Here is a 17,248-nt window from a genome sequence, read left to right on the forward strand (position 1 = left end):
TTTATTAGCAGTCTGTGGCATCCTGAAGTATCTGAAGTGTTGAACAGAGGCACTCTATTGACTGAAGAAATAAACTAGAAAAATCCATAATAATAATCAAGGTAGAATTTTGATCTGTTAATAACTTAGCTCTTTGGATTGATTTAGGCCTTTCTACCTTATGAAATTATATGAAGTATTGAAAATCATGAGATAATATACAAAGTAATAACATATTTTTTCTAGGTCTAAAAGGAAAGATATGAAAATTCTATTTCTAGTTACCCTGAAAAATTGTATAAGCATGAAGCTTCCTTGTCCACAACTTGTAACAGTGAGAAATACATATTGTATGGCACTTTCACTGGTTTTTTTTTTTGTGTTTCCCAGGGTACAAATGAGGATACCAGAACAGTGAGATGAAACATTTTCATCAAAGACAAAGGCAGTGACAGAGGAACAGGGAATTTCCTCACTTCCAGTTCCAAGTCTATTCTTCCACAATGGTCCCATTGCTTTAGGAACTGAGAATTGAACATCTTTCCATGCAGAGATAAAGCAGATTACACATGAACAAGATTTCAAATATTGCAGAATTTGAAAATACATTTTTTTTTTGCTATGAAGTGGTATATAAAACTAGCCTCAAATTGTCTTTGACTATCTCAGTGTGTCTTTTTATATAAGCTGTCCTACTAAAATAATTTCTTTTATTTCTACCACTCTAGGCAGTCTTGCAATAGATTCCCCAATTTCAGAATTACTGCTTGATAGAATAGGAGACTAAGGTGACACTGAGAACTCTAGTATCTAGTAAGCAACATGCCTGTAGCTCATGTTTCAATGCTACGTGAAATGAACGGGGATCTTCCCCACGCTGATTAACATATTCAAATATTTACTTACGTGTGCTGCTCTGTGGTCTGTGTGCAAATGAATCTGCAGCCTTTGTGCAGGCTGGGAGCATCTGATGGAAACAAATTACCCTTATCTGGTATCCCGATGCCTTTGGCTGGGTTTCCTGCTAGTGCTGGTATCTTCATGCCATGCAAAAGAAACCTTGCACACAGAGGTCTTGTCTTTTCCCATCTGTTTCCTTTGGTCTTCTCTTTGACTGTAGTAGTCATTTACTCTCTCAGATTAGTTTCACTCTTCAAAACTGGGATCCAAACAAATTCATGAGATAGATAACTCAAAATAGAGTTTTCCAGGCTGGCAGTTACAGATGGTAATCAATCCTTTGGAAAGCCTGAGGTTGTTCTGGAAATGTTTTGTAATTTAATGGGATGATGCCAATTCAGGTGATTAATCAAACCAAGCTATCAGAATTTCTGGGAAAGTCCAGTTGTTTCTATGATACGTTTGAAGTTACACGGCATCTCTTAAGATATTAAATGCTCAAGCACACAGATGAAGAATTTGAGAAAATACGAGGTACTGCAATGAGTATTCATAGGGAATATAAAATACATTTGATTGAGTGGAAACATTTCTCTCTCACGTAAAAGATGAACCAAAAATATCTAGGAGAAGGTACTAAATATATCTCCATCTCCATGCAATGGCTGTCTTCACCAGAACCATGTATTTCAGATGGTTATCCAGATTTGGCTACGATAGTGCATTATATACCCAGAAAGAACTGCATGGAGAAATTTTGAGTCTGAGCCTAGAAGCATACTGTATAATGATATCTATGGCATATTGTAGCATACATTTGTATCCTACAATATTCTCTGATTTCCGCAGATGCTTTAAAAATGCTGTTCCTCTGGAAGGAGCTTTGATGTAGAACAGGAGCTAAGCTGTGCTGAGCCATCCAGCCTGTGGAGTTAACGGAACAAGGTGCTACAGTGAGCCTCTCTTCTTCCTGGAGTCTGGAAGTTGGGAGTCACAGGGTGCTGTGTACAGTCAAAACCACCTGAGCCCTTGCTTAAGTGCTCAGGGAGTGTCACAGAGTGACACTGAAATATGCAAGAGGTTAGAGAAATTGCTGAGAAATTAAAGTTACATGTTGTTGCCACTAAGATTTGTTTGAAATTTTTTTAGATTATAAGGTAGACCCAGCATCAATCAATTTTTTCTTTCCTCAGATTGCTTATTGTTTAAGTATGATTACTGTTCTTTATAAGATACCCGATTCTACAACTTCCTCTATATGCAAATATGCTCTGAAAAGATATGTTGTACTAATGGGTGTAAAACAAGAGGAAAAAGCCATATTTGATCTGACACCACAGATTATATCTCTATTGATGCACCAACACAGGTAGATTCAGCTCACGGCTGATCTGGCTAATCTGTTTGTCTCTTCCTCATCAGTTTCACAGGGAGCCAGGACTGCTCCCAAAGGAGAAAAAAATGACAATAAACTGCCTGTCAGTCTCACTTGCAACTTCAGTAATAACAGAATTTCTCCTGCAACATTGTTTTTGTATGGAGGAATTATGAATAAGATGAAAGCCTCAAAGAAGGAAAGCACACATTTCTCAGGAGTTGTCAGTAACTCTGAGATGCTTCTTAAGTGGCGCATTACAACTCAAAACACAAACCAGAATTTTATATTAAAAAACAGGACCAGCGTCCAGTTGCATCTTCTGAACTTTAATAGGAAGGTCTTCATTACAGTTTTAGAATTGTGTTACATGATCCATCACACTTCTTTTCTGTACAAATAAAAAATGAAATATTTTCCTCGAATTTTCATTGAAAAGAAGGAGTTACTGATTTCTAGTGGTGATAAGAAGATCTAACGGATCACTGTGAGACTTAGGAAGTATAAGCTTTATAAATTCCTTCTTGAGACAAGCAGATTAGCCAGAAGAAATGGAGCCAAAGAGTGCCCTTGGCTGCGACTGCAGCAATACAGAATAAGACTCTGCAGGGTGGCTATGCAGAGCAGGTGAATACAGCTTAGAAAACAAAGCATTGATTCCTTTATATTATTCTTAATCTTCTCATGTCCTGTCTATATAGATGGTAAACTTGCAACTGCAAATGCTGGTGGTAAGGCTGGCATATTTTTAGTTAAAGAAACTGAAAAAAAAAAGGGTACTGAAAGGAGAGCCTTTACAATGTGCTCTTTGGCTGCAAATATTTAATCCCTCCTGTCTATATTCCTTTTCCCATGATTTACAGCTGAGTTATGTTTCACACTAACAAACAGGCTACCTCACTGAAGTTTCAGTCTCTGAAAGCCATACAGTCCATGCAAAGTTGTTGCTTTGTCACTTAACGTGATATCTATATAATTTTACATTTTAAGGATTTTTCAGAAATTACTCAGAAAATTGCCAAAGATTTCTTACAGAGATTCCTCATAATCCTCTTAAGTCAACAATTTTCTAAGTAATTTTACTAAGATGACTGAAATTAAAGAGAACCATGTGGACCAGTTTGGAGGTCCAGATTCAGCTGCCGACTTCAGGGACCTAACACCTTGAACATAATTATCTGGCCACAGCAGGGTGCTTCAAAGCCACATAGGTGCCTACAGGGTCAGAGAAGGGAGTCGCATGCCTGTGAGCTTCACCTGGGCTCAACATGCAGCTGCCTACAGCAGATGCTCGGTGCAGAGCCCACGTAGAAACTGTGATTCTACTGTTGTAGGAACAATTTCCCAAATTTGTAGAGACAATTAATTACCACATCAGTAATTTCTCTAATGGATTTTTTTCCCTGTCTGCTTCATTTGGTTGTGGGGCTTCATCATCTTTCCTTTCTGAGTAGGCATATGATTTTTTTGCTGCCACTACAATTTTACAAATACTTTTTCTAAGCCACAGCCTTCGGGAAATGATCCGCTATCAGCCTCCAGCCATGGATTAAAACCAAGGCACACGCTTCCCATAGAACTGTGTTTCGAAAAGTGTGCTGTGACTAATGAAGAGCACGGTAAGTGGCACAGCACTGAGTTCACTCCTCTCCAGGACACAGGCTCCCTGCACGGCTCGCCAGCCAGAGCACATTATCCCACAGCACCCTTCTTCATGTCGGCTTTGTGTGAACTGCAGTGCTATTTTGGCCCTGAAAGGGAAATACGTTAAATGCTTTGTGGTTTTTTTTTTTTTTCCTTTCTGAATGAACACTAGTGCATTTTCCCCATGCTTTGAAATTTTTATCAGAAATTGAGAATTTAGAGTGTGCAATGAAGTCAAACATCCTTGCCAGGTCTTACTGACTTTTATTGAGAACTCAGATAAATGTGTAAGCAGCATGCTGTCATGAAATGAGACAGCAGGTTGTGGCTGAAAACCATTGATTAAAAGACAGTTATTATGAATGATATTGCATGCTGACCAATGTCAAATATTGTACAAGAAGCAAATTTTCTGTCAAAGAATTAACATGATTCAAAACTAATTTTTACTGAAAATTTTCAATTAGATGGCACTCAAGGTGTTCAGAATATTTTAGTCTCAATCCTTTTTCTTCTGGCCAAAGAATTTATCCAAACTGTTGGGGATCTTAAGATAAGATTCGAGGAGTAGTACCACCACAGAATGAAACTGGTGAGACAAACATCAAGTTAGCCTTAGATCTTTTTTTAGAAAAATATACTCTACAAATAAAGAAATGATAAATTAATTATATGTGCTCAATACTTCTGATGTCTGGCAATAACATATTTGGCACTCCCATGTTATAAGTGGGGAAAATGCATGACAGACCACAAAGCCATTTTGTGGAAGTCCTGACAGTGATGGAGGCAGTTACTGGAAGCAGACAGTTTCCTGGTTTATCCTCCCAGGAAAATTTTTGAAATTTCTACACCCAGCTATAGCTTAAGATGTACATTAGAAACAGAAGTGGCCAGAAGAATGCTATTCACTTAGATTATTAAAAATTAAAACCACTGTTTCTTCATAATTTGGTACATATAACTGGATTGACTGCAGGAATACTAACTAAAGGACTGTTTTTACTAAACTTTCCTGCTGATTTTGTGGGCCTATGGCAAAGGCAAGAAGGCAATTCCAGAACATGAAGGCAATTCCAGAACATTCCATTCTTACGTTTTGAAAGCAGGAAAGCGTAAAGTCAGAGGCATGGTTAGATCAAACTTTTTCTTTTGAATTGCATCCATGATCTTGCTGGCTACGTAGTCTGCATCATTAATAGGAAGAAAAAGGCAGTTTCTGGTGAAAAAAGAAAAAAGCATTGTGAAATAATAAAACTTTACTTTTGAGGTGTATTCTAACACAGAAATAATTTAATTAAATAATTTAATAATTTTCCCCCTTTCCCTCATGTAGTCTTGAAAAAGAGTCTCTAATCCTCTTAGCTCCTTCTGTCACCAGAATACATTGAAACCACTTTGGTGATACTGTGCATTTTAATGACTAATGAGTAACTTTTTGTGCAAGCCCTGCTGAGACCCTAATGACGATAATGCCCACAGTTAACTAATCCATAGTATATGCTGTTCTGTGCATAAGAGTTCATCCTCTGCACACCTCCTTCTTTTCTACTGTAGATGTTGGGGTGAAAGCTAAATAGACCAGGACTAGGTCTGTTTCCAGCCAGGAGAGAGGCTGTGCTCTGCATAATATACGCTGCTACAGGATCAAGAATGGTGGAAGCAGGAGCAAAGCACTGAAAAACCAAGACCACTGGTATTGCAGTACTGCAGTGGCTAATTTGATGCCTGCAACCTTTACTATCCCTACAACAATACAGCCACTCACCAGATACTAACACCACAGCTATTCTCACTTGGAGCAGTATGGTACCTGCTGATACAGTTAATAATGGGAGGTCACGGGTATCCTGACGCCCATAACTGTAATCACTGCACCAAAAGTACACGGGGCAGAGAAACTCAACAGCACCCATCCTACTGACAAATAAAGTTGCCTTAAATACTGCCGTACATCCCTAACCATTCCTTGACTGTGAGGTTATTACGCAGTCCCTGTTGCATGTTAGTTGTTAATTGTATGCAAAGCTTGGATTTCTTATATCAAGAGACATAGCTGTATGTGTCAATAGGGCAAAAATACTGAACTGAAAAGCAAATCAACCTTGTAATAGCTAGAGACTGAATATGGCATATCTAGTGACTAGTGATTATTTTTTACATATGAAATAGTATATAACTTAAGTTTTACTTACTGGGTTTGAAAATCTTTAGCTAATTGAGTATTAACAAAATAAGGGCAAATGATTGTAGTTTTAATGCCTTGTTTTCCTGTATGATACAGTTCCGAATTTAAGGCTTCCCATTCCAATGATTGCATGCTTACTTGCATCATAATCTGAAAAGTGAAGAAAGATGAAATATCCAAAATATGTCAAAAGCACCACAGTAAGTGTTATATACAGACTTTAATGTTTGTAATACTATTTAAGCCCTGGTAGTACCTAGTTATATAATTAGCAGTCTCGTAATTAGTATTTTAAGGATGCTGTTCATGTTGGCAATGCTAACTCTGAAGGTTAATGGCTCTTCCCACGATTGATGCACAGCTGTCTAAGGATAAGATCAACCCTTTCCAGAGGACTTCTTTTTTTTTTTTTTCAGTGCACAATAGAGAGATATAGGAAGTTGAGCTTATTCAACATTTTATGTACATTCCAGATACTCATATACAAGCCAGGCATTCTTTCAGTTCAGAATGTCTTTGCCCTTTAATATCACAGGTTACATTTCAGTAAGAACTATTTCCAGTGGTAAAAACTAAATACCCTACTTACGAATGCTGCCTCAACCTATTACTTCTTCTTCTGATTTGCCCTAGCACTACAATACCATTTTGTTTGCCTGAAAAGACTGAATCTTGTCTGTTTTTTTATTGTTTGATGAATGCATGGAACTCCATCACTGGAGAAAAAATATCTGCCCTCAGAAGGTCCTGTGCAACCTGATCTAAGTTGGGCCTACTTTTATTTGGAGGTATCGACCAAATGACTTCCAGAGATTCCTTCCAAGCTAAATTCTACAATTTTGCAACTGTAAGAACCTTATTTTAATACAGGCTTTTTTCAAATGTGTGTGAAAATAGTTCTTAGGTACAACAAGATCCAATTTTGCTGAAAGAGTAACTTAAAAAACTGGCATCAGAGACAGTTTGTTATGCTTCAGGGATTCACCCATAGTGGATGATGGAACTGTACAGCCTAAAAATGCATAGCTAAGGTGTAACAAGTTATAATGCATGGATGGGCAGGTCCACTCTCATTAGCCTTACAGTTAAATGATGAAAGTTGGATGTGACCTATTATCAATACCAAATCTAACCCAACAATAATAGGTAGCAAATAAACACTACAGTAACACCATTAATCAGCAGAAGAAACAAGAGATACTTAATTATTCTGAAGTTCACATTCTCATAGGGCAACATAAGAGATACTATCAGGATGTCAGAGAAGCTTGAGGAGAGACTGGGCAGCAGATCTAGGCTGAGGAAATAGGACTGTAGCAGAAAGCTCGCCTGAGGGCAACAGCTGAGAATATGGAGCTGTTAAATAGCTTAAAACACAGTTCATTCAAATTAATCTTAATGAAAATTTTGCCTTCTGGACCTGAATACCATTTTCCAAATAAATGTATTGTTCCAGGTATAACCCATGTATGTCTCAGGACTCTGAACGTTCATCTGCAAAAAACTGGGTGTGAGAAAGTGTTAAGATAACCCATATGCATAGTTCCCTCCCACTGTACACGTATGAGCTGTATTGTCCTTCTTCTGTGGCGATAAGAGAGGCTGCAGTCAGACAGTAAAATCTGCAGTGAGCTCCCTGTGCCACTCAGGCAACATGTCACCATCATCCTCTTCAATACACCACCGCCTTTGGTATCTGCAGGCTCTTCCTGAGTGTTCAAAAATCTCAGTATAAACTGCTTAAGCCAAGCATTTTTGAGTTCTCCAAGAAAAGTTATTAGCATGTAGATCTAATCTGTAACAGCATTTGATGACACTGACCTGACATTCTGTAGACTCCCAACAATCCTGCTGCACTGGCTGTGCTAGCCAAGTGTCCGTAGTTACGGGTCATCATGGCTGGAAGAAAGGCCTTGCAAGTCTAAGAGATATATTTAAAAAACCCTTTATAACCAGACATGCCAAAAGTGTTGCATTCCAAATTAGGCTTTATCCTTCGATTTGCTTTCTGGGGCTTCAATATACAAGAAGCCCAACTGACCTTCTGTCTCCGTAAGAATTTCTAAACGAAAAACAGCATTCCCTTCAATGACTGCCCTCTGTATGAAGATCTGTCAGCATTAAAATCGTGTTATCAAAAGCAGCAAAGTTTTTATTTTCTCTGCCTCCTGGTTCCTCATGTTTTGAATCTATTTGAGACTATTACCAAAGAACTGGTACACAAGAGGGAGCTAGAGGTCAACACATCAAGAGGAGTTCAGCTGTGTATGGGCCCTATTTGTTATAAACATAACCAACAACTCAGGGCCCTCACACCACCACTGTGGGTGACATTTACTATATAAGGAGGATGCTAGTGCTTTGTGAGGGGGAAAAGAAGAAAAAATACAAGAGCAGTAACAATTTTTTTTTCAATAGCTGAGATGTGCTGTCTATCTGACTCCAGATGTGTGTGCCTAGCACATGGTTTTTTGGCTGAGGTCCTGTGGTCACTGTCCTCCGCCCTATGTCTCTTCAGATCTGCTAGGCAGAACATCTCCCTCTGCCTCAAGTATTTGGAAGAATGGTGCTCTGTGGACTGGAAAATTATTAGAGGACTTCTATCTATGATGATTTTCTGATGAGAAATGTTATTTAGAGAGGGATTTGCCATAATACTACGTTTTTCCTTGATGCAGACTGCTCACTCAGGCATATAAACAGCAAGAGTAACACTTCCTGAGAACAAAATCTCCTAAAGGTCAAATAACAGCAAATTCCTACAGAGGTATGAAAAAACCCCAAAGATAGTACATACTATCTAGATCTGTTTTCTATGTACATTAAGCAGATGGTGACTAGGAATGAAAGCACGAGCTGAAGACTGACACCAACACATGCAACACGGTTGTGCCTGCCTGAATGCTACAAGTCTGTTAGACAAAGCCCTCTGATGCCAGCAAATGTCAGGAGTACGAAAGTCACATGCTATCATGTCAGCACTAACTTTTGCCACAGCTGTTAGATTGAGCTTATTTCACAATATGGTTGCACAAACTTTGGATTTAGCAGAGTGCCTGGGCAGGTTTGTGGTAACATTACTGAGACATAATGAGGAGACTGTCAATTGGGTGTGTCTCCAATTATAGGATTATTAAAAAAATGTATCTTCTCTCATTCAAGGTCCTTCCCATCCCTATTCCAAACTGAGTCTCCCTGGTAGGTGCCACCATGGTGATTTTCACACTGAAATGCTTGCCTGTACCTTTCAGGCACCCAGGATACGTTACCCAGACTTGAGAGAGGAAGTTGACTCTTAAGGTCTTTTCAAAATCTTCATCTGGAATGTCACAGAACTTTTTCCTAAGCAGTATGCCAGCATTATTCATTAGAATAGTAACATCCCCAACTTCTTTTCTAACCTGAATAAAAAAAAAGGATTAACAGAAAGCCTTAGAAGGTATCATTGCCTCTTGTGCTTCATTTATGAAAATGCTTAGTGATGTTTGCAATTATTTGTATCTCTACTGGAAATGCAGAGTACGTAAGAACTGTTGTACTGCATCAGATCAAAGGTCCATGTAGCCCTATAGCCCTTGTCTCATGATGGAAAGCAGAAAAAAAAGCATCAGGACACTAAGGTCTCCTCCAGTGTACTCCTCGGCTTTTCACACTCTGCAGCTTAGGATCCTCCTGAGACAGATAATGCATCTTATCTTTGTATTTAATATATGCCAGCCATTATTTTTCTCCCCCAAGAATTTCTCAAATTGCTTCCTCAGCTCCAGAATACTTTTGGTTTCCACAGGAACATAAGGTAAGGAGTTACAAAGCTTTAATGTGCATTGTGAGCATGCGTCTTTTAACACCTCAATAATAATTCCTGAATTTGAAACAGTTCTTTGAGTTTCTGCTTGTAGGTCAGTTTGTGCACTTCAGAATACTCTCTGCTGATAAAGGGCACAGCAGATTTGGCAGGCTGGAGCCCTGTGGCTGGTTCAGTTAATATGTTTGGAGATTGAGAATTACTGGAGTGCACTAACCAAACATTTTCAGACTCTGTTAAACTAAGAACAAACAAATAATTACAAAACATTCAGAAAGTCCAACAGAGAAAATACTTACAAAAGCTTAAACTAATAATTTTGGTGCATATCTTTGCAAGAAGCAGATAGCATTATATACGAATAGGGATTTAATGACAATATGACAATTAAATTTTTTTTTCAAAGAGATTTGATCTCAATAATTTCTAAAGTGAGGTTTTTTTTCTTGCAAAAAGAGGATTATAGAAGAATTGCCATTTGATTTGTAGTATCATTGCAAATAAAGATCAAGTGTCACATTTGAAGTACTGACCACAAATTGCTCGGACTGATTTTTCATCTTGCTAGGAAGTGATAACAGATATTAAGATTGTTGAAATTACTGTGATTCCTACTCTAAAATTGCAGGAGTCGTAATCAATGTCTCACACGGTGAGGGTCACGTCATCTATACTGCCCGAGTAATTGGCAAAGATTGTCCTCCTTGAACACTCTGTGTTGGGTCAGTACAGAACACCCAACAATTTGCTCATCTCTGCAGACATAATATTATAATATGATATATCCTTGCCTGCACTGTCCAAGTAATGCTATGATACCACTTGCGGTTCTTTACATGTACAACCAATGGCCCCAAATGGAAATTTTTTCTGTGCACTGTTTGTTGGCTGTGCCCCAAATGCTGCTAACAAGTACAGGTAAAATAATACCTTGCTGACTACAAGCATGAGAATTGCAGTTCCAGATACTTACAGATACTGAATCCAACTTACCCTTTAGAAGTACTTTTCGTTGGGAACATTTCTTGAGGAAAAATACTTATTTCAAACTTTTGTAGTTGTGTTCAGGAAGAATGAATATGGTTTGTTTAAGATTAAAAGCAACAACCACAAAACAAAGAGCACGCCCTGACAACTCATAGAAAATTAATGTTATGTTTCAAGGCTATTCCAAAAAAATCTGTCAACACTGACATGTCATGAAATATTTTAGCTAATTTCTCTGATGTATGCCTTTGGTCACAGAATGTCAAAGATGTGACTTAAGAGTCCTGTGTATAAGTACATATACTGAGAATTTAACAGAAGAATTTATCCCTGGATGAAATAGCAGAGTGGCTAACTGGATATAAGTGAGGCTATACTGGGAAATATTTTCAGGCATTACGTAGTTTAAGAACAAGTAAAAATTAATAATATTAATTTAACATCCAATTTATGGACTTTGATAATAATAATAAAGCAATAGTTCACAGAGTGTAAGTCTGCACAGCAGATGAGTCTAATTTAAAATGGAATCCTTCTCTACTTTACTTTCCAGCTTGATTGACCAAAAAATAAACTGAAGCTGAATCATCAATTTGACTGGAGACCAGACATGTCCTGATGGTATTTCTGAAACCATTATACCCCACACCACCATTACAGAACTACAGTTTTCTAAAAAAACGGACAAAGAAAAGGACCCCCTCCCTTACAATTACTACTGTTTTTAATTTTTCTTTTTTATTTCTTGGTTTCTTAAAGAAATTTTAAAGCCTAAAAAGGTTAATACATGGAGCTAATCTCTGCTATATATTTTACCATACTCTTAATCTAAAAGAAGATACCATCTCACAACAAAGGTGGGAAATGGATAAATCTCAACAGACCAGATTAAACCCAATTACTTTATTGCAAACATAGTTTAAGTTCTATCTAGAAGCTGCTTGTCAAAAAGAGAAAGTCATTGCCCTACATGATTACTTCCCTTTAGTAAACAGTACAGTTTCTAAAAAAAAAAAAAAAAAGCATATACTATGAAAAAGAAGCAAAAAATCAGGAGCAAGAAGCCAAATCAGAAGCCAGAAGCTGTATCTTACCTTGCCTGTTCATAGACCTCCTCCCTATTGCTGCAGTCACAGTGGTAAGCAAACACTCGGTTAGCTCCAGGTTTTTGGGCTAATCTGCTTGTTTCTTTGTTACCTTCATCATCAATGTCTCAAAGAACCAAGGTTGCTCCGAAAGGAGCAAAATTAAAGGCAATTTGTCTTCCAATCCCATTTGTGTAGCCAGTAATAAGCACTATTACCCCAGCAAAAGTTTTTTTTTTGAGTGGAGGAAATATGAATAAGAAGAAATTATAAAAAAATATAAAAAATTAATAATTTCAGGAACTGTAGCATCTTCAGGATGCTTCGGAAATTGAACATGATTTTTCAGGTACAAACACCGCTCTTCCGTTATACAAACCCAGAAATAAAATACATTACTGTCCCTTCAAAGCACTTTGACTAAAAAAAAAAGAAGATTGACTTAAAATAGCTATTTCATTCACATTGTTCTTTTGTGCAGATGCAAAGTATAACTAAAGACTTGTTTTGTGAAAGCTGCTGGCTTCTGACTAGTAACACTAAAGCAGATATCTTCTGCTATATCCTGCCTGCCAGCTGTTTTGTTCCAGAGTCCTCAGCTTCCCTCTAGGTTTTTACAAAGGTTTAGTACCGTACATTCATTTTGAGTACACTCACCTGGGATGTGCACAGCAACTAGGGGATCAGGCCCAGCCAGCATGGGTTTGTGAAGGGCAGGTCCTGCTTGACGAACCTGATCTTCTTCTATAACCAGGTGACCTGCCTAGTGGATGATGGGAAGGCTGTGGATGTGATCTACCTGGACTTTAGCAAAGCCTTTTACACCATCTCCCACAGCATTCTCATAGAGAAGCTGGTGACTCATGGCTTGGACAGGTGTGCCCTGTGATGACTGGCTAGATGGCTGAGCCCAGAGAGTTCTGGTAAACAGAGTTAAATCCAGTTGGTGGCCAGTCACAAGCGGTGTTCTCCAGGGCTCAGTACTAGGGCCAGTTCTGTTTAACATCTTCATCAATGATGTGGATGAGGGGATTGAGTCCACCCTTAGTAAATTTGCAGACAACACCAAGTTGGGTGGGAGTGCTGATCTGCTTGAAGGTAGAAAGTATCTACAGAGGGATCTGGACAGGCTGGATCAATGGGCCAAGGCCAATTGTATGAGGTTCAACAAGGCCAAGTGCTGGGTCCTGCACTTTGGTCACAACAACCCCTTGCAACACCACAGGCTTGGGGAAGAGTGGCTGGAAAGCTGCCCGATGGAAAGGGACCTGGGGGTGCTGGTGGACAGCCAGCTGAACATGAGCCAGCAGTGTGCCCAGGTGGCCAAGAAGGCCAGCATCATTCTGGCTTGCATCAGGAACAGTGTGGCCAGCAGGAGTAGTGTTGTGGTTTTGTTTAGTGAGGGGGGGGTCTAAGGTGGTAGCTTCTGTAGGAAACTGCTAGAAGTCACTCCCCTTTGTTCAGTGGACTCAGCCGGGCCTAGGGCAGACCTGCTTCTGGCCAAGGCCAAGCCGATTGGTAGCAGAATGTTCCGTGATAACACCTCTGCGATAACTTATTTAAGAAGTGGAAAACAGAAAAAAAAAAAGAGAGAAGAGAAGATGTGAAGAAGCTGAGTGAAGGCAGAGGCTCAGAGGGGGAGGCGCAGACCTCATGGGCCTTGCAGGCCTCACCCTCTGGCCTCTCACCAAGTGGCCAACTGGGCCCAACTTGGCCTGGCCTGGCTGCAAGAAGTGGAGATGAGATAGATGATGTGAAGAGATTCTGAGAGGCGTCTGCCAGCCTGTTGTGAAGAACTTTTCTTGTGAGAGGAATGGCTGCAGATGCCAAGGTCAGTGAAGAAGGAGGGGGAGGAGTAATGCTGCTCCTGGCCAAGATTCCCCTGCAGCCTGTGGTGACAACCATGGTGGAGCAGGTTGTCCCCCTGCAGCCCATGGAGGTCCATGTAGGAGCAGAGATCCACCTGCAGCCCATGGAGGACCCCACACTGGGGGAGGTGGATGCCTGAAAGTGGCTGTGGCCCGTGGAGGGCCCGCTGGGACAACTGTTCTGGAGGGACTGCACCCTATGGAAGAGATGACCCATGCCAGAGCAGTTTCAGGAAGGACTGTGGCCCGTGGGAGGGACCCCACAATGGAGCAGGGGAGGAATGTGAGGAGTTCTTCCCCTAACGATGAAGCAGCAGCATAAAACAACACGTGATGAACCGACTGCAACCCCCATTCCCTCTTCCCCCCTGTGCTGCTCGGGAATGGGGGAAAGTAGTAGAGATAATGTTAAGCTTGGGAAGAGGGAGGGGTGGAGGGAGGTTATCTTGTTCCCTGTCTCATTATCCTGCTGTTTTTAGTAATAAATGAATAGTTTTCCCCAAGTCAAGTCTGTTTTGCCCGTAACGGTAACTTTAAGGGTTTTCTCCCTGTCCTTATCTCAAACCTCGAGCCGTGATTTTGCCCCTACACTCAGCACTGGTGAGGCTGCTTCTTGAACACTGTGTTCAGTTTTGGGCCCCTCAGTACAAGAAGGACGTTGAGTTGCTGGAGCACATCCGGTGAAGGGCAACAAAGCTGGTGAAGGGTCTAGAGCACAAGTTTTATGAGGAGTGGCTGAGGGAACAGGAATTGTTTAATGTGGAGAAGAGGAGGCTGAGGAGAGACATCATTGCTCTCTACAACTACCTGAAAGGAGGTTGTAGGGAGGCAGGTGTTGGTCTCTTCTCCCAAGTACCAAGCGATAGGACAAGAGAAAATGGCCTCAAGTTGTAGCAGGGGAGGTTTAGGTTGTATATTAGGAAACACTTCTTTACTGAGAGAGTGGTCAGGCACTGGAACAGCAAGTCTATCACAATAAATCACTATCCTGCTTTTTTGACTGCATAAGAGTTGGTCAAACACACATGCTAAAATCTACCCATGTAGTGAGGGATTCGACTCAGCATTTTTTATGGTATAAATCCTCTGGCACACTTGCAGTTGCCAAGGTGATAAAGATGACATAATATTTCAGTAAGTATATGTTTGTTGTGATACACCAAATTCTCAAAACTGTTTTAGGCCAGTGTAGCCTAAAATGCAAGTGTAGCTCATTTGATTGGCCTCTTGACTGATAGTAAAGATTAGAGTTAGAGAATTACCCCCTGTTCTCAAGCCAGTTGCACCTTTTGAATGTCTTTGGTGGTTATGCATTGACCAACTTCTTGTTACTCAGAATGTGAAGAAGCTTACTTGTGAAGTGGTGAGGTGAATGATATTGAAATGCATCTTGACCTCTGAGCTGCAATATCTACTTTAAGGATATGTTATTAATGACCAGTCAGTATATTACATAGCTTTTAAGAAATGGTTATTAAGTATATATCACTATATTAATAAGGTGTTCACGTATTATCACTGTGTAAAACTTAAAACTCTACGGCCAAAAAGAAAAAAAATTAATTTAGTAGAACAAGATTACTTTATTAAAAGTGCTGGATGAATAATTATATTACTGGGCAGCTGAACGTCTTGTGTTTGCCTTTTTAAAACCTGATACAAGCCATTCACATGCTGCAAAGAGCTAAGCCAAACAAACACTTTGATAAACACAGACCAATTAAGTGGTATTTTAATATTTTCTGACAAAACTCATTTCTGCAGACTCTAATACTGCTTCAGATCTCTGCTGAATTTGTGGAAGAATTTTATTTCAGACATTCAGAAGTAGTTTGATATTGTATCAGTGCTAACAATTAATGTAGTTGTGCAGTCACGTGGATAAAAAAAAATGTATTAATATGGGTCCCTGCAAGGCAGCAACAAGGCTACGAGTCGGTTGTCATGCGGAGACATATTAATATATTTGGAGAGACAAAAAGAAATCCAAATAGGCCTAATGCCTACAAAAGGTGAACTATTCAGCACCAGTAAGGACTAGTGAGGAAAAGGAGCTCTCTGCAGATCACTAGCATTCAGTGATGTTAGTGAACTGACATCATTAGATGAAAAAAGTCCAGGTTTCTAAAGACCTAGATGAGAAGTTTATAGCTTCTGTCTGTGATACTGAATTTAGTCATGTGATTGACTTCTAGGAGTAATTCAATATGGGACATGAGATGAAATATGGGAAACTTATTACACAGGATATGCGACAACATTAACTCTTCAGACCTTCTTTAGTGATTTTAGCTTTCAGAAGGGCAGGGAAAACTTAGATTATCTCCTAAATGTCTGTGTCAAGACATCCTTTTCATCCATAGAGGTCAAAGGTGTCAGTCTGAAATCTCACCAGACAGCTAAGACTTAAATGAAATGAAATCAAAGTAGTGGTTTTATTAATTAATCAAAAGGAAATTGAATCCTCAGCACAAACTTAATGTATCCCTTGGATCTGTGCATATTGTTTCTAACATCTTTGACCAAACCTCAGGTTTACAATAGAGCACCCAGCAGGGAATACACTCTGCAGTGAACCTGTCATTTCTACCTCAAGTTGAAGTTGATCAGGGGTATGAGGGAAAAGGCTGAAAAGGAGCTCCAGCTCACAAAACTTGGATCTTGTATCCTGAATCAAGGCATGCATTGCTTTATTTCCAACGGCTAGTAGGGAAAAGAGAGGATCTCCTTTCCCATGTTTTTTCTTTTATTTTAATTGATTCAATATACTTCATCACACAGTTGGCCAAATTAATTTAATTTCCAGTCCAAGTGTTGGAGTAAAAATTATGAGTTGCTGTATCAGACAGCTGTTGCAATACTGCTGGGGCACGATCCGGGAGATAGGATCACTACAGGCTTCTGCAGCTATGGGAGAATTTGTATTTCTCATAGGCATTTAAGACTTTTAATACTGTGAAGAAAATCCTCAGCTGCTGAATATAAGCCATCCTACGGTGAGCCTACAGAGGTATTGTGGCTCAGAGCTTGATGGCCCTGTAGGGACCCCTTAGGAGGCCTGTGCATGCCACAGACATCTACTAAGCTGTTGCTCATCTGCATCCACATCTAAACCTGCAGATGCTTAATATTCTGCCTCTTGGTAATCCCAAACTTGGTCAAAGGGCACTCCATGACTGAGAAGGTGCTTGGAGTACACTCCTAGTCAGCACCCCTTGTGATCTGGTGGTATCCAGATGTGGTATCTATGAGAGGACAATCAGCTGGCGTAAGTTACCCAGGGTGCCAATGCTTGTCTGCTGCATCATTCCAGGGAAAACATGCAACTGATGGTATCATTCCTGAGGAAGAGGGCACAAACAACAGAGCCTGGTGTTATTGTGCCTGAGGACACTTAAGGATTTAAGCTGCAGAACC

General features: G+C 39.8%; 1 pseudogene; it reads right to left on the minus strand.

The window, feature by feature from the left end:
- Window positions 1–4,397: 4,397 nt before the first annotated feature.
- Window positions 4,398–12,302, minus strand: LOC104476462 (epidermal retinol dehydrogenase 2-like; annotated as a pseudogene).
- Between the last annotated feature and the right edge of the window lie 4,946 nt (window positions 12,303–17,248).

This window comes from Chlamydotis macqueenii, chromosome 2, assembly GCF_036417535.1.
Source record: "Chlamydotis macqueenii isolate bChlMac1 chromosome 2, bChlMac1.mat, whole genome shotgun sequence".
NCBI lineage: Eukaryota > Metazoa > Chordata > Aves > Otidiformes > Otididae > Chlamydotis > Chlamydotis macqueenii.